Here is a 25191-nt window from a genome sequence, read left to right on the forward strand (position 1 = left end):
CCCACTGGCTTGCCTCTTGGGGAGGAGACCTCTGGGAAGATCTCTTGGCTTCAATATAATATTTACAGCTACATTTGGCCCCAGAGGAATGAGATGGGGAACCACGCACCCACAATCTTACATACTACACTGGCAGCTGGTAGCACCATCCACAGGGAAGACAGTGTGGGCAGGAGGGCAGCTGGCGTGATTCACCAGAGACGAGGGGAGACCTTTCCAGCCGGCCCCCTGGTTCCCAGGGCCTGTGCTCCAGACAAGAGCAGTGGTGCAGAGGCCAGCCCTACAGATGTAGGCCTTGCTGCCTCAGCCTGGGGCCTGCAGGTAAAACTGGTGACCTAATCAGAACTGGCTCACGGGAAGCTGGGGCCGCATGGTGAGATGGTGGATGGAAAGTGCTAGCCACAGGGGAGGTGCTGGGGAAAGGATGAGAGGGTGGGGAAGGCAAGTTTTAAATAAGATTTCCAGAAAAGTCATCTCCCTGAGAAGAGACATTTGAACAGAGACTTGAGGGTGGTGGAAGAGTGAGCCATGCAGAGATCTGGGAGCAGAGTATTTGGCAGAGGGAGCAGCAAGTGCAAAGGCCCTGGGGTAGTCAGGACTTGGTGTGTTCAGGAATAACAAGGAGGTATGAGAGGAAGAAGGACTGGAGATAAGATCTTAAGGTAATGGGGGACCTGGAGACTGCGGCTGAGTTAGGGTCACGGGAGGGTTCGCGCGGAGGGTGTTAACTGGCTCCCCAAGGGTGTCATGTGCAAGGAAGCAACAGCCCCTCTCCTGGGTGCTTTGAGTACTCAGCCCTGCCTCCCCACTTCCATCCACCCCTGGTTTCCCCCTGTGCAGTCTGCAGGGAGCTGGTGGCTGCCTCAATCAGATCTAGACAAAGGCTGGCATTAGGTGCTCAGGAGCACATATGGCCCAGGCAGACAGATAGCTCCTCCCTCAACCTCTGTCTGAGCCCTGAGTCCCCAGACTTGAGCTTCAGACTCCAACATGCAAGGAGATTAGGATGGACACAGAGGCATGAGCCAGGAAGGGGCTGCACTCAGAGGCTCCGTGCAGCTTGTGCCACTGTCCAGGCTGACATTTGAAACTTTGTCTTTCCATTTGGAAACAGTTTGTTGACCCAAGTTTTTCTCTAGGCAGGAACCCCTAGGGTGTGCATGGCACAGCCAGGTGGAAACTGAAATTGTTTCAAAAGCAAAACAATAAAAATCCTTTCTCAAGCTCCCAATGCCCTCCCTAGACAACGCTGGGGGCGGGGACTATGACTGGGGAGGCTGCAAGGGCCCTGCCTAGGAATGGGGGCCTGGGGGAGGGGGAGCCTGCCTCTCCCAGTGGGAGTTATGTGCTGACACAAAGCCCCAAATTCCCCATCTTGCTTCCCTCACTGCACCCATTTTCTGTCTAAGCCCTGGCTCGGCTGAAGGCCCAGGAGAGATCCCGGGACTATGGTGCCCGACTCTGGGACTGACCTCGTGGCCGTGCCTAGGCGAGCCTGATCTCTGCTGTCCGACCCCCTCCTCCAGCCCACTCAGGGCAAGCTGACGAGAGCACCCCACCCAGACACCCAAGGCTGCTGCTCAGGGACACAGGGTCCTGGCTACTTGTACACCTCCTGCGATGGAGTGCTCACTACCTTCCTCGTTTCGTGGGAGCCAGTTTTAACTGGTTCCCCAAGGCTGCCACATGCAAGGAAATAGCCTCTCTCCTGGGTGCTTTGGGGACTCAGCCCTGCCTCCCCACTTCCAGCCACCCCTGGTTTCCCCCTGTGGAGGCTTCAGGGAGCTGGTGGCTGCCTCGACCAGACCTAGACAAGGATTGGCATTAGAAGCCCAGGAGCACATGTGGGCCAGGCCCCTTCTGCAGTGCGTCTCACTCTGACCTGCTAGGATTGTAAGACGGTTGTTCTTTCTTCTGCACCACGGCTGAAAAGAGGCTGAGCTTTGGCCTCCAAGAGGCCTTGGTTCCACTGAGCACACCTCCCTGGCTCCCACCACTATCTCTCTGTTCTCGCTGTTCTCTCCTCCCGAGGACTCCATGCTCCCATTCTGGCTGTGCTGCCGGGCCCTTTAGACGCAGAGAGCTGGGGAACTTGGGCCCCGAACGTGCTTTCCTCCAGCAGGGAATGCAGTGAGGCACTCCGGGCCATCTTCTTTGTAGCTGGCCACTTCACAGTTACGTGACCTTGGACTTAATGGCTCCGTGCCTCAGTTTCCCTCATTTGTAAATTGACAACAAGTGCTCTAATTGGGGGAATGGAGATCTGGGTGGAAAGGCTGCCTGGAGAATGGAGCGTGCTGGTCCCAGGGATGAGTTGAAACACCTAAGATTTGGGGGTCTCCCTAAGAGGCAGGGGATGTTGGAATCTGCATTCAGCTGTGCTGCCAAATTTGGGGATATGAGGAGGGGCTGCCTTCTCCACGCCCCCCACCTCCGGCATTCGAGAGCCCCTTGCAGGTGGACAACCCCTATCCTCTTTACCATCTTGCCTCCCCCTACTCAGGCCGGGGGAGCCGGGCAGGGAGGAGCTGGCCCCACCCCAGGTCTTGTTTTCACTTCTTGCCTTCCTCAGCTTCTGAACGCCAGCATCAGGGGGCCGGAGATGGTGGGTTTGGAGGAGATTTTGGGGTGGCCAAGGGCTTCCAAGACCCGGCCAGGAGGCTGGGCAGGGAGTGACCCCTGCAGCCAAGGGTGGGAGGACTCTCAAGGCAGACTTGGAAATCGAGGTTCTGGGGGTGAATGCGTGAGGCCTCCACAGGACATGAGGTGGACAGAGGTACCGCCAACCATGACACGCCTCCCGGCCCAGGGCTCAGACATCCTCTTCTCGGTCTGACCTCCTAGAAGGGTGGTAGAGATGCTGGAGTTTGTACAGGTGGATGTGCAAGGCTGTGAGAGAGGACGCCCCACTGCCCATGGTGACAGGGCCAAGACTGGCTGGAGCGAGCAGAGGGTCAGTGGCCAGCGCCGCCTGCTGCCATCCTCCTGAGGGGTCCAGCCCTTTCCTGTCCCCTCTGCAGAATCCGAGTCTTAATGCATCCAACAACACCCAGGATTCCAAAGGAAGCCAGTTACTAAAATTGTTAAATAGCACGATTGCGATAGGGTGAACTGTGTGCTCCCTTCCTTTATGGCTGCGCTGATGATACGATTGCAAGGCAGGTTTAAGCCCATCTGTAACTTTGACCCAGAGACAAATGTGAAAGACCTTTGGAGGCGTCTGCCAGTCCAGAGTGGGATGTGGACATATCTGTGGCTTCTGCTGGTGACAGCCTCAGGTGCGTTAATGCTGCTGGGGTTTGCCGTCCCAGTCCACAGTGGAAGAAAAGGCCTCATTTCAGCTGGAGGCTGACCCACACTTCTTCCCCGTTCCCACGCACGGACCCCTGATTCCGTCCTGGCATTTCCCAGCTCTAGAGCTTTCTGCCGGGAACAGTGGCAGCAGCAGCCTCAGCAGCGCCACACACAGTAAATGACAGCGATGAGCAACAGCCACCGGACACTGGGCTGAGGGCATCCCTCATGCAACCTTCACCCAGCCCTGCAAGGCAACCACTGTTGTGGTCCTCATTTTGTAGAGGAAGAAGCTGAGGCACAGAGAGACTAAGTGACTTGCCCAGAGTGACACGGCTCGTGAGCGATGGTGTCAGGGTTTGAACCCAAGCGGGTCTGACCCCAGAGGCTGTATTGTTCCCCTTTAGAATGCCTGGCACACAGGTGGGGTTTAATGGATGTTTGACCCATCGAAACGGTCATTGCTCAATTTCTATATTCACAGAGGGACATTCCCTGGGGCTGAGCTGGGCTCTGCAGATTTACAATGGGTTCTATATTTATCATCCCCATTTCTAGGTAGGTTAATGGATTTTAAATGGAGTAGATACTAATTGCCCCCGTACTGTGGATGGGCCAGCCTGGGAGAGGGCTTCCTCCAGCCCTGGGACCAAATTCCTTAGCATGGACCTGCACCAAACCTAGGGTGAGGATTTAAATGGGCCAAGACAGGAGTAGCGTGGGCACTCGGGACCCAGGGGACAGCATGGTCAAGAGTGTGGAGGTGGGTCCTAGGGACCTGCTGAGAAGTCTTGCACGTGTCCCTCATACCAGCAAGTCCTCCTGGTCTAGGGCCACGGGGCTAGGCTGTCCCAGGAGAGGCAGCCGGCTCCCTGAAGCTTCTGCAAGATTCAGGCCGTCATGGCATGTTTATTAATCACCACAGACAGGATGGGGTCGGGCCTGCTCAGCAGCTGTACCGGGAGCTGGGAGTGGGAGGGAACCCTGCGGGAAAGGAGTTCAGGACGGGTGAGAAGGGTGGATGTCTGGTCCAGCCTCCCATAGGAGGGGAAGCCTCCCCCTTCTCTCAGCTTTTTAATTAATTTGAGGAGACATGAAATCTTTGAACATGGTCTAAAGATACAATGGCCCTACAGAGAACAGCTCGGTCCCCTCCTCCTCCCTCTAACCTCCCAGTTGCCCTCCTGGTGGCCAGTTTCTGGCATCTTTCCAGAATATTCTACCAACGCACGTGTGTGTGTGCGTGTGCGCACGTGTGCGTGTGTGTGTATACATATGCCACCTTTTAAACATTCAGTGAACTAGACTCTCTCTTCTGCACTGTGCCTTTTACTTTGTCTTAGAGCACTTTTCCTACTAGATTCATTCAACAAATACTTCTTGAGCACCTACCAAGGGCTGGGTACTGCTTTCTCGAGGCCAGAGGCAGCTGCCCTGGCCTATGGAGCCTGGGCCTGGCCTGGCTCCTTCACAGCTGGGGGCTGCTCCCCTGCACCCATATGCCCTGTCATGGTTGCCTCCTTGGGGATGCTGGGCAGGTGGTTGCTATTTCAAGGTGAGTCCCCAGGTGTCGTGGGATAAATTCCTAGATGTGGAACTCCTAGGATAAAAGGCGATGTGTCTTCTTAGCTTGACCAGCTGTTCCCAGATTGCGGCTGAAACGTCAGGGTTTAGGTTATGGGCAGGGAGGTGCCCCCAGGCTGGTACGGAGGCTGAGGATGGTGCTGGCATGGGTGGAAAAGAAGGTGCAGGGGCCAGAGGTGGGATGTGGTTGGGAAGAGCCTCCTTCTGCCCTTGAGGAGCCCCAGTGTGAGGAAGGGGCAGAATCGGAGAGGAAGAGCGTCCCCAGGGAGCTGTAGTGGGGAAGCCCAGGAGGCTGTGGGTGCCTAGAGGAGGTGAGTGGCTGGCTTGGGAGGGTGGGGCATCCAGCGAGGCTGGGAGGAGGCCTCTCCACAGAGCACCCAGTGTGCGCCAGCCCCTGTGCTGGGTCACCTCCCACGTGTCATCTCCTGGGAGTCTGTATCACTGATTCACCCCTCCAGTGGATGATGTGAGTGCCTACCTGGCGCTGGGCACTGTAAATAGTGAAGCAGTAGCCTCCCAGCAGGACATCACGCCCATCCTATAGCTGAGGAAACCGAGGCTTTGAGGGAGAAGACAAAGGCTTGGGTCCCATAAATCATCTCCTTCCTTCCTGGCCCGTCCCTGAGAGCTGCTCAGGCTGTGGGTGCTCCGATAAAGAGGGGTCTGGCCCCAGCTGGTTCTTGAGAATGAACCTCAGGTGGCCAGGCCAAGCCAGCCCTCTAGCCCTGCCCCAGAGGGCCAGAGGCCAGGTGCCAGGCGCCCACGGAGGCTGCCCTGGCCTGACAAGCCTTCCAGCCCTGCTCCTGTGGCTCTGGTCTCCTAGGACCAAGGTGACTTGGCCCTGACTCATCCCCAGCCCACACTGGGCTCCCAGTGCCCCCCCCTTGGAAGACCAGACCCTGGCACACTGAGGTCCAGGGCACAGGGCTGGCTTGAGCCCTCAGAAGTGCAAGCCTGTTTCACAGACAGAGACCCTGAGAGGGTCACTCCCAGGGTCTGCTAAACTCCAGGCACAGAACTGCAAACTTCTCGGGAAGCCTAGACCAGACACACCCGCAGTCCAGCTAGAAGTTCTATGAGTTCTAGAACCAGGCTCTGACCAGGCTCTGAGTTCAGCCTGACCACAAGGATAGGGGACAGTGGGGGAATGGAGGCCTCAAGAGGCCCCAGAGCCAGGGGCCATGCTGTGAGGCAGGTCCTCAAGGCTGGCTTCTAGCCTTCCCAGCTCTGGGAAGCCTTGCCCAGCCCCAGTGCCCGGTCATCAGGCTTTATTCCATTTATAAAATAACTTGACTTAAAAAAATTGCTGAAACAATAAATGCTTGCTGTACAAAATGCCAACAAACAGCCCTGAAAGCGTACGATGTGCCCACACACCCAAAGTGCAAGCGACTCTCCTTCCTCAGGGCCCAGCGAGGCTGGGCTGAGCGCTTGCCCACGTCTCTCGCCAATGATGGGAGGCACGGGATCCCACCAGGGGGGTCTGAGCCCAGAACCCTGGGGAAACAGGTCTAGACACTGTCCTCTGCACCACAGTGAATGAGGAAAAGGTCCCAGGAGGACACAACCACCACCAATTTGCCTCCAAACTTCCAGATTTTTCTCTTTGCTAATGCAAATATATCTGTCGTTTTTCTTAACATAAACAGAATCGTGCAACAGGCCCCACGCTGCCTCTTGATTCGTTTTTTTCTCTGTGTGTGTTGGGGGACAGTGTGTTTTGGACAGTTCACACTGCTGTCAGAACTGGCAGATCGACCTTTCTATTTCAGTCAAGCCCAATTCAGAGGGGCCCCGGGCCAAGGGCTGGAGCCCTGCCCCCACGAGGAAGGAGGGTCACGGGGCTGGTGCTGGGGCAGAGGCCCTATCTGTGGAGTGATGGCCCCACGTGGGGACAGGGAGGAGGCAGGCAGTGCCCACCAGGGTGGAGAGGGGCTGATAATTGGCCGGATTATCCCAGCGGGGAGGCCTCCTTGGGGAAGCTATTTTTAACTCTGAGAGATGCTGCAGCCACTTCCCTCCCTCTCTTTATTGCCCTTTATTCCTGGGGCCTGCAGGCTTTGCCTGCTTTCCTGGAAGCTCTGTCCCTTTACAGGCAGGGAGGGATGAAACGCTCCCCTCACATACCATAGAGTATGGTCCCCACATGGTTCTGCCAGGCAGGGTTCTCGTGCGCCCCGTTTTAGAGGAGGAGAGAGAGCTTCAGAAAGCTTGAGGGGCATTTTGGAGGACTTGCTGGTCTTTTTACATCTATTGCCTCTACCAGCAGCCCCTTGAGGCTGTTAGAAATTTCCTAAATTAAAAAAGGGATGGTTTTGGCTTATAATAAAAAGCCCACGGGTGGACCTAAGGGGCTCAGACACCAGCCCAGAACCTTGTTTCTCGCAGTATCTCAGCTTTGCTTTCTCTGGGTGGGTCTCATTTCATGCAGACTCACCCTACCTGGGGACAAAGCTGTCCCTGGAGCCCCTGGCCAGCCCCAAAGCCCTGGGAAATACAGCTCCTGCTTTCCTGCAGACCCAGTAAAAGTCCTAGGACTGATTCTCATTGGCTGGTTTCAATCACGTGTCCATCCCTCTACCATTGCTGTGATGCTCACAGCCAGACCTGGGTCACTCACTCACCCCTGGGCCCTGGGGGTGCCCCAGGCCCACAGGAAACATATGGTGGAGAGTATGGTATAGGAGTAGGGAGACCCTGCGAACAAGGCTCTCAGAAGAGCAGCTTGGACATGGGAGGACTTGGACCAGCGTCCAGCATGCCTCTAAGTCTCTCAGCCAGGACAGAAACCCTGACACCCAGGCCTGCCCAGGAGATGCCAGATGGAACATGGCTAAACGTCCTGGCCTCAGCTCTGGCCCTGGTGGCTCCCTCCTGGCCACAGTGAGCGCATCCTCCTCCCAGCTGCTCCTCCATCATAGGGCGGGGCCACGGGAGTGCCGGAGCCCGCACACGGGCACACGGGAAATAAGTCAACTGGTCAGCTCCAGGCCCAGCTGATCAATGCCTGCCTCCTGACGGGGCAGGAGGGACTCAGTGTCCTGTTTCCAGGGCCGCCAACCGTTACTGAAGTTCTGTGTGCCTCGGATCAATGCTGCAGGGTCAGCCAGGGGCCCACGGGCACCTGGGCAGGGGGAGGGGCGTGTGTGCATGCACGTGCGCATGTGGGTGTGACTGTGTCCTGGGTCTGAGTCATGTCCCCACAATGCTCCTGGGGGCAGCCACGTCCTCTTGGGCAAGTGCTTCTACCCATCCGGGCATCATGTCTCTGTCCATCTGCCTGTGGCCTGTGGTGCAGGTCGGCATTTAGCCTGGAGCCTGGTGCATGGCAAGTGGAGAGTGGGCATTGGCCCTTGTCACCTTTGCTGTTGTTAGTATCATCGGAGTGTCTAGTGACAAAAGGTGTTGAGGGAAGAGACTGGGCTGAGGGCAGGGCTGCTGGAACTGGTCTTTGCTTTGTGGCTCACTGCCTGAGTGACAGAGCCTCTTTCTGCCTTGTCCAGCCAGCGTGTGGACCCGGCTCAGGTGGAAAGCAACCCCACCAGAAGTGCGTATCCCCAGAACCAGCCAGCACAGGTCCTCCTGCTGGCTTTATGGTGGGTGGGGGTGGGAGGCAGGGTGAGACCCTGGCCACCTGCCTAGAGGAGGGGGCAAGGCTTGTGTTGACAGACAGCCTGTGATTGCAGGGGCCGGCGCGGCTCTGTGATGGTGCAGGTGGAGTTGGGAGCGGCTATGAGAGCCAAGCTGCGCAGAGCAGGGCGGCAGAATCCCTCATGGATGAGACTGGATGAGACGTTTCTGAGCCGGGTCTGTTGGCACTTGCTCTGCACTCCCTGCAAGCCCTCGGCGTGCGAGGTCCTGGGCTGCAGACACGCCTGAAGGACACGCTCCCGCCCTCATGGAGGTGCCATGATGGTGCAGGAGATGACAGTGAGCCAGACACCTTAGAGAGTGGCCAGCTCGGGAAGAAAGCAAGCTGGGCACAGCAGATGAGTCCTGGTGGTCGGCAGGCCTCTCACAGCCGTGCCGTCGCAGCTGCCCTTGCAGGCAGGGCAGTTCAGAGAGACAGTGCTCCTGATTGAGGGGGAGGCAGGCACCAAGGCCCAGTGACAGAATCAGGTTCCTGCTGTCCAAGGGCCTGGATGAGAGTGGCTGACGGGGACGGTGTCTGGGGCCTCAGGGACTTTTGCTATCGCTCCTAGAAGGGTTAAACTGGCCGTGCTGAGAGCTCATTTTACATTTTGATAGTGGGAGGACGTGAGGGCCAAAGCCGGGCCAAGGTCTAGGGTGGGCAGGGGAAGTCTCAGTGGGCTCTCGGGAGGAGGCATTTTGGACGGGAGGAGATGCTGGGACTATGGGGGGCACTGGGTGCAGCTGCCTGTGGGACGAGCAAAGCCGCCGGGGAAGGGCCGTATGGTTTTCACATCTCACTCGGTGATGGACTTGTGCCTCCCACAAGCGCATCGGCATTGTGGCGTCAAGATGTGACTACCACAAGAGCTGGCAGCTGCTGTCAAGAGGCTGCAGCTCTGGGGCTCCTACACACAGGGCAGCAAAACCAGCCTTCGGGACACCTGCCCCGGACAGCTTAGCGGTCACAGTGGCAACCTCCCCTCCCTGGGCCTTGCTTTCCTCAAAACAAAGGCATGATTCCAAATGAGCTGAGGAGCTCTTCTGTCTCCTGGGCCTGTGGCTCCGAGGACACTCAGATAGATATGCAAAGGCGTCTTGAACAGCCAACACGCCCACCCGAAGCTGGGAGAGACTGGGCTGCAAACAAGCCTCAGTCTCTCCCCGGTCTTGGAGAAGCTCCCATCCTGGAGGGGAAGAAAGAATCTGGGATCAAGGGAAAGCCAGGTGCAGGGCACACAGTTCGGCGCGTTGGGAAGGTGGGTGTGTGGTGGAACAGCTGACTGCTGTTCATCTCCTTGGCCTCTCCCATGGCTGTGCCAGGGAGTTACTACTCTCACGGCCTCGGCTGTCGCTATCACCCCCATGTTACAGAGAGGGAAGCGGGGCCTCAGCAGGGGACGTGTCCCAGGTCCCCTGCTGGGCAGTGTTGGCACTGGGCTCAGTCCATTTGGCCTCACCCAGCCACTCTCGACACTATAGGACTATAGGGGGCAGGATGTCCCCTGCTCTGGCTTCAGGCAGCATCCCGGGAGGGCTGTGAGCCCCTCTGCCCACGTGGGGATCCCTGGGGCAGATGTGTGAGCTGCTTAGAGAGACATGTGCCTATATCTCTGTGTCCCAGCTTGTCCTGGAGGGAGGCTGGTGCCCAGTGGCCTGGCAGAGGGGGTTTGCTTTGAGAGGCCCTTAATGGCTGCTTATGGGTTGCAACTACAATTAAGAATTGAACTCTGACCTTGCAAGTGGGTTGGGAGGGTGGGATGTGGAACCCAAGGGAGTGGCCCAGGGACTCAGGCTGGCCTCCCTGTTGGGTGACCTAGGGCAAGACACTTGTCCTCTTTGTGAAATGGGTCTGATAATGGCTCTGGGGGCGGGGGTGGGGAGGGGCGGAGACCTGGCCTGACTCACACTGGCCATCTTGGGTGGCGCGCCCCTGGGCAGGGGCCCTGTGTATGTGCGTGTGTGTGTGTGTATGTGCGCGTGTGTGTGTGTGTGTGTATGTGTGTGTGTGTGGTGTGTTGGGCTGTTCCAGGCTTGCGGATGCCCTGGGCACAGCTCCTTGTCCCAGGAGCTGTCAGAATCTTAGACCCAGAGGAGACCTGAGGTGCTCCCGTCCATTTCCTTGCCCCTCTTTGGGCCCCCAGAGTAAGGCCTCGAGGGAGGGATGTCTCAGGCCCCATTCCTCTTGGGACAGCTGAGTGACCTCTGAGGGCGGGAGCTGGTTCGAGGCTTCTTCCGCAGCTGACTTGGGCTTCCCCATCTGGGAAATGGAGCAGGGGCAGGTGGGGAGCTGAGTCATTTCCCTCCTTGGTCACTTGGAGGGAGAAGGAGGAAGTTTCCTGAGAGCTTTTGGTCCCCTGAGAGGCTGTTCTCCCAGGAGGAGGAGGAAACCAGGACACAGTGTGCCAGGCAGGGCAGGGTGGGGGCTGCAGGCTCCTGCGACGCCCCTTCTTTCTCCACTGCAGCCCTAAGTTGGCGACACACCTGATTTTGAGTGCTGGCTCCATCATCTGGTAGCTCTGTAATTAAGCAAGTGACCACCCCTCTGTGCCTCAGTTCCTTCATCTGTAAAATGGAACCAAGGAGCTTATCTATCCCAGGGGGCCACAGTGGTAATGAAATAATTCTAGCTGGGTCTGCAGCACAGAGCTCAGAACATATTGAGCGCTCCGCCTGGCTGTTTTACCAGCCAGGTCAAGTGCTAAGCACTTTAGATAGACTCATCTCATTTAATCCTTGCTACAGCTCCATGAGTGTAGTGAGTTCTACTGACAACAGGGAAACGGAGGCACTGAGTGGTGAAGTGAGCTGTCTCCACAGCTAGTCAGTTGAGGAGGTGGGATTCAAACCCGGGGCAGACTGATGTCGGTGAGTGCTGGGCTGGATTGCACCCACCGCTGCCTGGGGCCAGGATCCTGGGGCTGGTGGGGCCTGCAGATCACTCTGCTCTAAGCCGCCAGCAATCTGGGCGCGGGCCAGAGAGCCGTCCTCCTTGGTTAGAATCCTGCAGCCAGTCTCCCTGCTGTGCAGACACATAATTATATTTCACATTAAAGGGGAAGCTGGAGGCCAAGGGGGCCAAGGAGCCCTTTGAGGCTCATGCTCTGGGCACAGACTGGCCTCCTCGGCCCAATTCTGAGGCCCTAGGGCCGAGCTGGGGGTCAGACTGGTGACAAAATGGGGTTTCCCTGGGTCAGTGTACAGGCGAGCAGGTCTGTCTGCCAGGATGAAAGGCTTGGCCCCTGCGGGAGGCTCAGAGATATGAGGACCAGACAATAGGCCTCAGAAGGCTGGGAGGGCAGGGCATTTGGGGACAGGTTGGGAAGAAAGCCTGAGTCTCCAGAGACAGGGGCTCGAAAGAGAAGGGGGTCACATGGGGATCGGGTCAGCAGAGAGAGGTCAGAGGTCCAGGGACGAGCACAGAGAAGGCAGGAGATGGGAGAAGCCAAACAGCTCAAGATGGAGAGGAGAAAAATGCTATTAGGGTGGGATGGTGTGTGTAGAGGGTGCGTGCCTGGTGTGCAGGGGGAAAGGGTTCTGTGGGAATGCACAAGCTTAGACCTGTGTGTGCGTATGCACACGTGCAGATGCCTTCCTGCATGTGCACACTAGCGAGTGTGCACCTGTGCACCTGCGAACATCATGCATATAGGGGCATGTATCCTGTATGTTTATGCCTGTGTGTGTGCTCGTCATGCACCTGTGCGTGCGCGCGTGTCCCCCGGAGGACGTGCCTACATGTGTGTGTATGTGTGTGTGCGCGCATGTCCCCGGGAAGACGTGCCTCTGTGTGTGTGTGTGTGTGTGTGTGTATATGTGTGTGTGTGCGCGCGCGCGCGTCCCAGTGCGCAAGTGGCTGGCGGTGTATGTGTAGGGGGCGGCCCGGGACTAGGAGGGGCTCCGGGCCAGGCCAGAGCCATGGTAGGCGGGTGCAGCGGCGGCGCGGCGCTGCGCGGCGCGGGGCGGGCGTGCTTTCCGCGGAGAGTTAGAGGAGTTGCCGAGCTGAGCTCCGGTGGAGCGAGGCGCTGAGCTGGGTGCGCGCCGAGCCTCTGCCTCCCGCCGCCTCCTCGCCCTCCATTCCTCGCTCCTCGTCTTCTCCGGGCCACGCCGCCACTGATGCCGCCTCCCTGGGAACAGTAGCCGGGGGAGGGGGACTGGCGCGGTCGGAGCCTGAGCGGAGGTGCCGGGCGCCCAGGCGTAGGGGAGCTCGCCGGGCCCTGCCCGAGATCAGATAACAGCCGGCGGGGGAGGGGGTGGGCCGGCAGTGCTCACAGCCGGACCGAGGGACCGACGCCAGCCGCCCCGGCCCGAGCGAGCGCCCAGCGGCCGGGGGCGCCGTCCAGGCGCGCGCCCCCGACCCGTGGCTGGACCAGGGCGATCCGCTTTGCGGACAGACGTGCCCCTCGGCATGGAGCGCCCCCGGGAGCTGCCCTGAGGCGGTGGCGGCAGCGGCGGCGATGCAGCCAGCGCGGCAGCTGCCGGGGCCAGGAACGGCCGCCCGGAGCTGGGAGGACGCCGAGCGCGCCGCGCCCGGGCCACTGACCGAGGTAAGTGCGCGGCCGCGGGCGCATGGTCCCTCCCGGACCCGGCCCCAGTTCCCCTCAGGCCGCCCCCCGCCTCTAGCCCGGCCCGGAGCGAGCACGAGGTGGTGCAGCAACAGGGAAGGTGGAGCGGGAGGGTGTTTTCTTCCTCTCGTTTTCATTTTTTTTCCTCCCTTGGTGAGACATCGGAGGAAATGCTGACTGCGAGCTTTTCTTTTCCTGCCATGTCTCCGGCTACCACCACAAGGAACTTTGCTCCTGGCTAACCTTCGTCCTGGGGGGCGCTCCAGGAAACTTTGAGGAGCCCTCGGCTCCCCTCTGGCTGGTTTGCACGAGGGGGCTCGGGAGGGAGCGTGCGGAAGCACTCTGGCGCGCGGCACGGGTCCTACGCGTGACCTTCCCGGAGACCCCGCGATCGAGGTGGGGCTCGGAGATGGGCGCCCGGGCTATATGAGCCGCCCGGAGAATGCCTCCCGTCAGAGACCTGCGGGTCCTTGGAGTCGTGTCTCTTTCTCACCTCCTGTGCTGTAATGGAGTAAAAATATTCTGGAAATGATTCCACGCCAGCAAGTCAGCCAAGTCGAGGCTCCCTTTTGCTTTTAGAAGTCGGCCTTGATCTCCGAGGGGATGGCCGCTGGCTGAGAAGCTCCCAGGGTTTCAGGGCCAGGGTCCACCCTGCGCGCACATGGCCTCTCCGGGTGCTCTGGGGGAGCGGGGCGGGAATCAGGGGCTCTTGGGCAGAGGCAGCTGGGGTGGGGCGCTCTTGAGGGGTTCAGATGGGAGTTGAGGCCCAAGCGAGTGTCTGTGCCTCGGTTTTGATCCAGCGTGCTCATGTCATGTGAATATTTTAAAACCTGTGATCGGAATGGGGGTCAAAGTGTTTCTCTGGGGACGGTCTTGTCCTGGGAGGTTTTCTTGCCTCTTCACAGCCTGGGCTCGCCGGCACCTGGGACCTCCCCCTCCCCATTTCCCAGGGGGCGTTCCCATCTTAGAGTGCCGCGCTGCCTGTGGCCATTTCTAGTTTCTTTTTTGCTCCTCTACACCCAGGTTCGAGCCCTGCAATGAAGCCCTGGGGGACCTCCTGGCCCCCACATCTGAGCCCCCAAACCCGGGTTCACAGGCTCCGTCTCCTGGAGCGCCGAGGCACCCACACGCCGTTGAAATCGGCAGCCGCCTTTGGAAGGTGCGAACCCGGGAGGCGTTAGCCTTGGGCCTAGCCTTCGCCCTCTCTGAGATGCCAGAGGAGGGCCGGTCCCTGGCCGCGGGGCTGGACCTCAGCCTCCCTCGCGCTGCGCTGCACCTCCGCGGCCCCTCCTCGCGCAGCTCCGCCCTGGACCGCCGCCCTGTGGCGGGCGAGGGTCAGGGAGGGGAGGTGCAACTCAGCCCTGGGCGCCACCGGAGGCTTGCTCTCTTTTTGAGGGGTATCCCTCTTGTATTCTAAGAAGAGCCCTTCAGTGTCGCTGGGACCCCCCCCCCCCAAGAGACTTCTCAGCAAAGTCTGCCCCTCAGTTCTCTGGTGGCACCCCCGACCAGACAGGGGACCCGAGGTTGGCCGCTCTAGGAAGGGGGACCCTGGGCCTGCCATTTGGTGGGGCCAAGCCCCCCGAGAGAGAGCAGGGAGTGAGGGGGGAGGGCACTCACTCGAGCATCCTGGAGACAAGGAGGGTGGCTCCAGAGTGCTGGGCCACAGGGACACCTCTCTTCTCCATTGGAGCGCCCTTGTGGGCATACAGTAGGCAGTCTGTAAATGCGGGCTGTTGACCCAGAGCTGGTAGGTAGGGACTCCAAGTCCTCTATCACCTCGTTTTTCCCCTCCCAGGGGAGGGCATGGCTGACACCCCCCATCCCCAGCACTGAAGGGGTGGAGCCTTCTCTGGGAGGGGCAGGACCGGAGCTGTCAGTCCATCTCTGGACACTCCCCCTGCAGCTAGCCTGTCAAACCCCCATAGTGTTTCCAGGCTGCCCCGGAGAGGACCCCTCCAGGATTGTGCCTCAACTGTGCTGGAAGGAAGAGATGCCTGGGAAGTGACGGAGGGGTATTTCCTAAAGCCACGCAGTAGGTTGGGTTTGGACAGATGCCTTCACCTAAGCTCTCTCCAGGCCAGGGACTTACCCCGCCAGCCTTCTTGCCCCAGAGCCATGGTGTCCCCATCCCTGGGTCTCCTTGAAGCAGGACAAGGTAACACTGAGTGACCCTGCAACAGCAAAATAATAATGACAGCAGTGATAACAGTAGTAACAGCAGCAGCAGCACCTGCAGCTCTGCAGCACTGGGGCCGGTTCTGCCTATGGGCAGTTTTCTCTGCCCAGCCAGGCCTCCGGTACTCTGGGCCACAGTTGGCAGTACCAAGCATGGCACCCGGAGGCCTTGGCATACAGCTGGGGCGGAAGTGACTGCATCATTACTGTCATCAACCTCTGTGGCCCTCGCCAGGTCCCTAGGCAGAAGGCTACTGGTACACACGGTGCCCACCCAGTGGCCACCCTCACCCCCCTGCTCCCAGGCCCAGGTCTGGGCAGGGCCCTTCCTCCAACAGGTGCAGTTGGTGCCTGTGGCTGGGCCCTGGCCAGGGCTTTACTGTGACCGACACATGGGCACACCTGCCCCTCCCCTGGGCCTGCCCTTGGAGCCCTGCCACAGGCTGGCACGGAGGAGAGTCAGGGAGGGGGCAGCTCATGGGCAGCAGGAGGGCTGGAGGCTTGGCCAGCCACATGGAAGGTGCAGTGGGCAGGGGCTCAGCCCCACGGGATGGCTGTGCCGGGAACTGGCAGCGTGATGGGGACACAGCAACAGGGAAAGGCTGAAGATAAAAGAGAGCCGGCCTGAAACTGGGCCGTGTGCAGGTTGGCCAGAGCTTCAGAGGCACCATGGGGTTGGGGGTGGGGGGGGGCTGGCAGAGGCAGGTGGGTTTGCTGAGGTGCTGAGCTCGGGGCAGGACCAGAGTCCCCGCTGGGCACCGGCCAAGGACCCAGCCCTGGGTCAGCTGACTTAATTTCCTAATGGCCTGCCAGTGCAGAGAGTGGCATCAGCTTCTGTTGTGCAGACAGGGATTGGAGGCCGAGGGAGGCACCAGAGGCACCAGCCTGTAGGGCTCAGACCCAGAGCCCTGGTGCTTTCCCAGGGACAGAACTGCACCTTCCCCCATTCCACAGACGCGCGGCTCAGGGGCACTTGACTGTCAGGCTAGCTTTCTCCCTGCCTTACCACCAGGCGGGTCCCACACAGGGCCTGGGGCCTGCGTGCCATCCCAGCTCCTGGGAGCTGTATTCCTTGCACCTAGTGAAGCCCTGGCACACAGTAGGTGCTCAGTAAATGCTCGAAGATTCCATGTCTGGACTGCTTCTTCCAGCCACAGAGGCCTCGCTGTGCTGGCGAGAGCTGTGGGGGCTGAGTTCTGGGGCTGGAGACCCCAGGCCCTGTTGCCTAGCTGTGGCCCCTGTGCAAAGTAGGCATACAGAAGTGCTTAATAAATGGACATTGCATATGGGGAGACCCAGCCCCTGCCCTCAAGGATTTCACTCTCTCAGAGGAGACTCTTGGACAGACTCAGGGGGGCAAGAGAGACAGGTGTTGCACCCAAGATGGCGTCGCTCTTCCTGGCCTCAGTTGATCATCTGTGAAGTGGGACGGGCTCCCGAGAACGCCCCGGATGGGGCAGCAGGAATGTGAGACTTGGAGTGTGCCTCTGGGAGTTGGGGGTGGGGAGGGGCTGGTCTCAGTAGAAATGGATGTGTGGAGAGGGGTATCTGGGAAGGAGGCGTTGTGAGCATTTGTGGAGCCAGAGCCTGGGGAACTCGTCATTTCCCCATCCAACCTGCCCTTGGGCATGTGGGGAAGCAGGCCCAGGGCAGGGCAGTGATTTGCTGCAGCAGTGGGCCCCAGACGCCAGTGGGCCCCGATGCAGGCCTCCTGTTTCCTGGTGCATCCTCAGAGTCCCCCAATCCCCACCACCACCACCACTGGTGCTCCATCGCTCACCCCTTCCTGCCTGGCTGCTGAAGTGGCAGCATGAGGCTGTGGGGACCTTGGGGATCCCCGCCCAGCCCTCTAATTAGCCTGCAGCCATGCATCATTGGACATGGTTCCATTTGCTTGGCCAGATAGGAGTGGAAGCCCCTTTCTCAGCTGCCCCAGGGAGCAGTTTCGCCTTGGCTGTCCATTAATGCTGTCCTAGGATCGGTGGGCACAGCTTCCTGGATCCTGCCTGACTACCCCCACCCACCTAGACTGAGCCTTCCCTCCTGCTTGGGCAGCCAAAGCCTCCCTCTCCTGCCCTCACCTGCAGCCCAGGCCTCTTTAAAGGACTCAGGCTTGGAGAGGGGCCAGGGAACAAACAAAAAAGCTTATGGAGTAGAGGCTTCTACCAGAGCCACTCTGGGCCATTGTTCCTTGAGCACCTACTATGTGCCTGGTGCACTCTGGGCGTCAGGGCCCTCTGTTGATTCCCACCACACTCCTCCCTGGGACCCTCAGGGCCCTGCACAGTCTGGCCTCACTTCCAGGACTCTTGCTTCCTCCCCGGGGCCACCCTTCTGCCTGCCTTGCTGTGCTTCCAACAGATCAGGCCTACTCCTACCTCAGGACCTTTGCATGTGCTGCTGTCTCTGCCCAGAATGCTCTTCCCCAGATCTCAGCATGGCCCCTCCCTCACCACCTTCGTGTCTTGCCCAGATGCCACCCTCTTTCCAAGGCCTCCCCTGATTCCCCTGTAGGACACTGCAGCCTCCCTTTCCCCCATGTTCCTTTTCCTGCTTTATTTTTTCTCTGTAAAACTTAATGCTATCTGCCACAATATGTTTTATTTGTTGATCTTGTTTACTGTCCATCTCTCCCTTGGAATAGGATCTCTTCTTTTTGGACCTGCTCTACCACAGCTGTGTCCCCAGTGCCTAAGCGGTAGGCAGGAGATGGCAGGCGCCCAGTAAACACAGAGAGTGAACTGGCTGCTTCCGCCATGCCTGGTGCCTGACATGCAGTGAGTGCTTGGTAGCAATGGTAGCCAGCATTATCAGCCCATTCTGCAGATGAGAAAACTGAGCCTCAGAGAGGTCACTGTCCAAGAACTGTGGCGCTTGTCGGTAAACATAGCTGGATTCTGACCTTTTCTCTGAGTCTTTGGCCTGCCGTCTCTCTGTCTGGCTGAGCGGGAGGGAGATGAGGCTTCCTTCAGGCCCTCGCTCTGGGTGGAGTGCTTTGTATCTGTAGCCTCACTGCTTCAAGCTCCAAGCCCTGCTGTGTCTCCTAGCACTTGGCCTGCTTCAGCTCACGACGTCCCCACCCCATTCCTTCCCAGGATCACAAGCCATTCCCATTGCAGATCCCAGCAAACTGAGGCCTGGGGTGTGGGGCCTCTCATATCTCAGCTGGTGGCTGAATCCTTTCTCCTGCCTTCAGCACACATGTGTGGAGGGCGACTGAGGGGGTGGGGCTGGCAGGGAGGGGACAGTGACTCTGTTTCTTGCCCAGTTAAGCATTCCAAACTCCCAATGGTCATTGAGTTTCATGTCAGTGCATTTCATCTCTCCTTTCCAGGCTTTTTTTTTTTTTTGAACAGGACACCCAGGTTTTAAAATGTTTAAAAATGTTTGCGATTTGCAATGATCAACTCTAGCGGATTTAGTGACCAGCAGTGATCACCTCTGCAACTATAGAGACTGGAATGCCTTCTGGTTGCCTGAGCACAGCCTGTCCCTCCTCCTCTGAATGTCCACGTTGCTTCAGAAAAGACAGGGCTGGCGGCCCCTTTTGTGGGGAGCAGACAGGTTCTGGTCCTGGGCCTCAGCCAGGTGTGCCCGGTTGGCCAGGTGTGTGGCCAGGTGTGCGGACGTGGGGAATTGTCTCCTGAGGCTCACTTGGGGAGTGGGGGCAGAAAGGGAAACCAGGTAACATGGGGATTGGCGGCAGGGATACTTCGCAGCCCTCCCTGCTTCCACCCCAGTGGGCAGCTTGAGGCCGGAGAGGGTCCCCACAGCCTGAGGTCACACAGTTCCCAGAGGAAGGCTGGGGCGCAGCCTTGAGGCCACAGACCCTCTGTCCCTGAAGCCTCCAGGCAGCTGTTTGGGGACTTGACAGGGGAGGGCCGGGGAGAAGGGAGTGTGTGGAGACTGGGATGTGTATGATAGAGAGGCTGAAAGGCCGGGGGCAGGAGAGGTCAAGGGGGATGGGGTGGCCTGGTGGCCGGAGGCGTGCCCTTGCCCCTGCCCGCCCCACTTGCTCCAGCTGCAGCCGGGCCCGAGCTGGCGGCTCCAGGCCTGCAATTCTCCAGCACTTAAAGCAAAAATAAATCGCTGCCAGCAGCTGGCGTTCTGTGTGGCAGCAGCCGAGCCGCCCCCGCCCCGACCCTCTGCCTCGGGGTTTCTGGTTCCAGGCCAAGTCAGGCTTCCATTCAGGCCTGGGGGCTACCGAGGCCAGGGAAGGCCCAGGGGAGCTTGGCGTGGCCAGAGGGGGCGGGTTCTGGCCTGATCACAGGGAGGGCAGAGGCAGATGGAGACCTGGGGCTTTCAGGGGTGCTGGGATCTGGGGCAGGTTGGGGATGCTCAAAAGTAGGGCTTCTGACAGTCTTGGGTCTTGTAGAAATAGGGCCTGGAAGGGGCAAACTCAGGGGTCATAGCCACCTGTTTGGCCCTGGGGATCCCCATTCACAAGCCACCCCCAGCCTGTCCCCTGGGTGTCCCTTTCTTTCCATCCCCTCCATCCTTCCCAGAGAATCCCAGAGGTCCTAGAGGTCAGGTATTTGCGTGGTGGGCTTTGAGGATGCAGGAGTTTGGCCTCATTCCTGAGCTCAGCAGGTGGCTGGGGATGTGGCCTGCACAAGACCCCTGCCCTGGGGGACTGACATCTCAGTGGGTGGGGCAGGATGAAATAGACAAGAAACACATGAGCCATCACAGACATTGTCGTATTTTGTTGAATATGACAGTTTTTAATTATAAGAGTGTTATGTGCTCACAGTAAAGTGATAAACGGTTGCAAGGGGAAAAGTGAATTTCTCCTTCTCACCCCCTGCCTCCCCCACCCCCAAAGCTTCATGTCCTTGCGGTGACCATCATTAGAGAGCCTTCTGGGTTTCTCAGTGCTTATGCAGACGTGAATATGTAAATAGAGGCATAGAAATGTGCTAACATCTAAGTTGCCTTTGTTTTTTTATTCATGTGGGATCATTGCATACATGTCATGGTGTCCCCTGCACCATGCGTGCTGCTGTGTGGTGCCCGTGCCCACTGGACCCAGGGGTCTCATCCTGTCTTCCTGGGCGTGGGTTGAGGACTCAGTCTTAGGACCGTAGGATCTTTGTGGCATCTGAATGCACAGAGCCACCGAAGTCCGTGAGTCATGGGTTCTTTTCGTTGTCATTTTAGCGGCGTTGAGACGGAGATCCTGGAATTGCAGGATTGGTGCTTTAAGTACCAGGAGAGGTATCCAAGTCCTCGCCTGGGTGTCTCCTCCCTCAGATCCCTCTGGGAGTCAGGATAATCCAGATCCCCTGCCTCTATCCCCAGAGCTCAGAGGGTCTGGGGGGCTTGGGAGTCGCAGCCCAGCCCCTGCTGCAGTCAAGCCCCCTAGGGCTTCGGGACCTCCGGGCAAACCGGCTCCCACTCAGGGCGGAGTAGACACGCTGGAGCTCGGAGAGGAAGTGCTCACCGCTGGTCCCGCTGGGGTCCTTGCCTCTCTTGTTCCCTTAGCCCTGACCTCCTGGAAACAGGGCCACTTGCTCCTTCACTGTCTTCAGGCTGGGGCAGGCCTCTGTGTGGGGAATGTCACTTTGACCTGTCTCCAAGCTTCCGCATCTCACTGTCTGTCCCCTCCTTGTCGTTCCTTGGAACCTGGCCTGAGACGCAGCAGGATGGTCCCGCCTTGCTCTACCGGGGCCCCTTATTAGAAACGATCTGATACACTGACTGGGAGAGTGACCAGTCTGTGGTCACTCTCAGTAGCTGTCTCAGTGTCTGTGGGGATCAGATAAACCTGACGCCCTTCTTTTATGAGCCTCAGTTTCCCTGTTTGTGAAACGGGGAGGCAGTCCACTCTCGTGTCTGGGCATCTGTTCTCTCCTCCCCTCTGGGCTTGGGCACTGCAGGCAGGACAGGGCAGCTTCCTGGCCTCCCTGATCCCCACTCTGCCGTGTGGCCGGAGGCTCAGCCCTGCCATCGCCTCGGCCTGCTGGGCTGCAAGCTGTCAGCAGCACCTGCCCAGCCGGAGCAGCCAGGTCCCTCCCCAGGCCCTGGGAGCCTTGAAGACCACTGGAGGCGGTGCCCTAGGAGGCAACCGTGGAGTGGCTGAGGCCCTCCCTGGGGGTTGTGTAACAGAGGAGACCCTGCTGCCCTCCTCCTCTGTGGGATGGAGGCTGGCCTGGGTCCTGCCAGCACAGCCTCCAGGCCACCCATGGGTCCTGGCCTCCATCCCACGGCAGATGCCCTGACTGCAGCTCCAGGGCCCATGACCAGGCTCTTGGTGGCCTTAGGACCCGCTGCCGCTGGGTGGGGATGCCCCAGATCAAAGGCAGTTAATAGAGAGGAGACTAGGAGGACAGTGGGTGAGGAGCAGGAGCCCTGGGAGCCTCAGTGTCCTCCCCTGTGAAATGAGAACACTAGAGAAAGTGGGTTGGGCAAACCCACACGCCTATCATTGCATCTGAGATGTGGAAGGAGCACTGGGGCGGGAGTCTGGCAGCACCACCAACCAAGTCCAGTAAAGAAAGCAGAGGCAGGGATCAGAGGGCGGCAAGCCAGTGAGACCCTGTGTCGGTTTCCTGCTGCTGCCACCATAACAGACTGGGTGGCCTAAAACAGTACAAATGCAGCATCTGTTCTAGAGGCCAGATGTCTGAAACCGGTGTCTGCAGGACTGGTTCCTCACGGAGCCTCTGAGGGAGAAGCCGTTCTGGGGCTCTCCCCCAGCTTCTGGGGGCTCCTGGCAGTCCAGGCATTCCTCAGCTTGTGGGCATCACTCCAGTCTCTGCCTCTTGTCTTCACATGGTCTCCTCTCCCTGTGCTTTCTCTCCCTCTCTTCTCTCTTGCTCTTACTGTTTTGAGACAGTCTCGCTCTGTCAACCATGGCTCACTGCAGCCTGGAACTCCCAGGCTCAAGTGATCCTCCTGCCTTAGGCTCCCAAGTAGCTGGGACTACAGATGTGCACCACTATGCCTGGCACATTTTTATTTTATTTTATTTTTTTAAACTATTATTATTTTTTTGATATGGAGTCTCCCTCTGTCGCCAGTCTGGAGTGCAGTGGTATGATCTCGGCTCACTGCAACCTCTGCCCCCTGGGTTCAAGAGATTCTCCTGCCTCAGTCTCCTGAGTAGCTGGGACTACAGGTGCGCACCACCACGCCCAGCTAATTTTTGTATTTTTAGTAGAGATGGGGTTTCACCATGTTGGCCAGGATAGTCTCGATCTCTTGACCTTGTGATCCACCTGCCTTGGCCTCCCAAAGTGCTGGGATTACAGGTGTGAGCCACCACGCCCGGCCAAATTTTTAATTTTTTTTTTTTTTTTTTTGTAGAGACTGAGTCTCACTGTGTTGCCCACGCTGGTCTTAAACTCCTGGGTTCAAGCAGTGCTCCTGCATCAGCCTCCGAAAGTGCTGGAATTACAGGTGTGAGCCACCGCACCAGGACCTCTACTTCTAAGGATGCTTGTCATTGGATTCAGGGTCCACCATAACACAGGATGATCTCATATCCAAACTCTATATTTGCAAAGGCTCTTTTCATCCAAATAAGGTCATATTCACAGGTTCTGTGTGGACATGTCTTTGGGGAGGGCACCATTCAGCCACTACTCATGGCCAACACAGATACGCCACCCTGCATCCTTTTTCTCTTTTAAGAAACGTGCTCTTCACTTTGGGAGGCCAAGGCGGGCAGATCACGAGTTCAGGAGATCGAGATCGTCCTGGCTAACACGGTGAAACCCCATCTCTACTAAAAATAAAAAAAAATTAGCCAGGCATGGTGGCGAGCGCCTGTAGTCCCAGCTACTTGGGAGGCTGAGGCGGGAGAATGGTGTGAATCCAGGAGGCAGAACTTGCAGTGAGCCGAGATCGCACCGCTGCACTCCAGTTCAGGTGACAGAGCGAGACTCCGTCAAAAAAAAAAAAAAAAAAAAAAGGACACGTGCTCTGTTTTAGAACCATACTTTGGAGACATCGAGCGCTGGGGTGAGGTGTTTTGGGATCAGCTACCAGCAGTGCATCCTCGGGCGGGTTTCCCATTTCCCAGCTGCCCTGTGTCTCAATTTCCTCACCTGGGAAGTGGAGCTCTGAATGGTCCTTCCCCTGTCGGAGGGTGTGGGAGATGACACCTTGTATTGTTATATCCGTGAACAACTGGTTTGAACATCTAACTGGTATTTCCCGCAGGAGTCTGAATTTCTGCTTAGTCAATCTGCCTCACTGATTCGCTCACTATTAGGTTTCCCTCCCACCCTCAGCTGTCAGTGATGTAATGCTGCTGGAGTACCTGGACACAGAGGTCCTCCGGCCCCGGCTGTCCAAGAGAAAGTTCTGGAAATGGCCTGTTCGCTCGAGGGGCTGTGCCTTTGTGGTTTTGAGGTGTCACCGCTGTGCCCCCAGAGGGTCGTGCTGGTGGGTCGCCCCCTTGGCAGAGTCTGTGTGCGCTGGGTCCCTACCTTCCACTCCTCCCACTGAGGCCACTAGTCCTGGCCGTGAAGATGGCACCCCCGCTGCCATCGTTTTGCTTGGCGTCTCCTTTGTTTTAGAGGTGTAGTGGCTTTTCAAGTTAAAACCTCTTGTTGTAGTTCCATTTCCGGCAGCTGCCGGCTCCTGCAGGGAGGGTGTTTCCTGACCTTATCCTTCCCGGCAGAGAAGCTCTCAGGGAGTGGGTGGGATGCCCTGGCCACGGGCCAGCCCTCTCTCATCCTCCTGGGTCTCTACGGCTCACCCAAGGATGGGGAGCAGCAGCCTCGCTTCACAGACGCCTGAACGGGGCGTCGGGAGGACCTGCCATACCCCATCCCATGCCAGTGTTCCTGCCTGTGCATGGAACCCCGGAGTGGGGCTTCTCAATGCCTGGAGGGAGGGGCTGGGATCACACCTGTGACCCCCTTGCCACGCCCTAGTCCCTCTGGAGGTGGGTGTAGGTGGGATCGCTGTAATGCCCCTAGCCCAAGGGAACCTGGGTGTCCTTGGCCCTCCCCTCCTGTGGCTCCCAGTTGCCACTAGGAAATTTGGGAGCCCCAGCAATACGAATGGCCCGGTGGTGAATCCAGCAGCCTGTGGTGTCACCGGGTGCCTTTATTTCTCAGGAAGCAGTGTGACGTCGTGCTGAGGCTTGGCACCCAGAAACAATAATGAAAATGACTGCTTACCCGGCGGCGGCTGGTGCCAGGCGCTGTGCTCAGTGCTTTCCCGAACATTATCTCACTTAATTCTCAAAATGTCCCAGCCAGGCAAGGAGTGGGGCTTGAGAGATGGGGCCACTGGGGGAGGCGGTGGCCAAGTCGAATTTGAACCCCAATCGGGAAGCCTCGGTTCTCTGAAGAAGGCCCCGCTGGGCTCCCTCATGAGGGAAGATAGAGACGTCCCGGGCCCGGGATGCAGGAGGTATCTTGCCACTGAAATGTCTCTGTCTTGGAATGGCAGCGCTGGGCATGCACTGGGGGCCTGCAGTGGCACGGGCTGCTCTCCTACCCCCATCTGCTGTGTGACATGAGGTAAGCCGCATCACCTCTCTGAACCTCATTTCCCTACTGTGAGAAATGGAGCCAAATTTACCCCATTTAAACTGCAGTTGTGCGGGGAGCTTGCCCGGCCAGGCGTTAGGCTGTTTCAGAATTCCAGATGACGGGGTCTGAATCCTGCCATTCACAGGTGGAGAAAAGGAGGCTGGGAGAAGGGGAGGGACTGCCCAGAGCCTTGCCTCCCACCTGTGACCTCAGCCACAGAGCATGGCTGGTCCAGGCGCCTCTTTCTTGCCTCCAGATCAAGCTAGGAGGACAGGCCATTGCCTGAGCATTGCTGTGTGCTGGGGGCACAGGCAGGGAGACACCCTGTTCTCAGGGTGGGGCCTGCCGCTTCGCCTGTTCCCTGGAGGTGAAACGGCCTGTCTCCATGTGCGCCGCATCCCGGAGCCCCTGCCCCCTGGCTGAGCTCAGGCTTCCCATGAATCTGTGGGTCC

The 25191-nt window shown here is 58.5% G+C and overlaps 1 protein-coding gene across 3 annotated transcripts in view; it reads left to right on the top strand.

Annotated features, from left to right (window-relative positions):
• Positions 1-12499: 12499 nt before the first annotated feature.
• Positions 12500-25191, top strand: part of KCNJ12 (potassium inwardly rectifying channel subfamily J member 12) — a 40357-nt gene continuing 27665 nt past the window's right edge. For all 3 annotated transcript variants that reach the window (XM_065532899.2, XM_005583150.5, XM_015437783.4), the window contains exon 1: positions 12500-13055. The gene's annotated coding sequence lies outside the window, so the exon portion shown is untranslated. The remainder of the gene's footprint in view (positions 13056-25191) is intronic.

Source organism: Macaca fascicularis, chromosome 16 (assembly GCF_037993035.2).
Source record: "Macaca fascicularis isolate 582-1 chromosome 16, T2T-MFA8v1.1".
Lineage (NCBI taxonomy): Eukaryota > Metazoa > Chordata > Mammalia > Primates > Cercopithecidae > Macaca > Macaca fascicularis.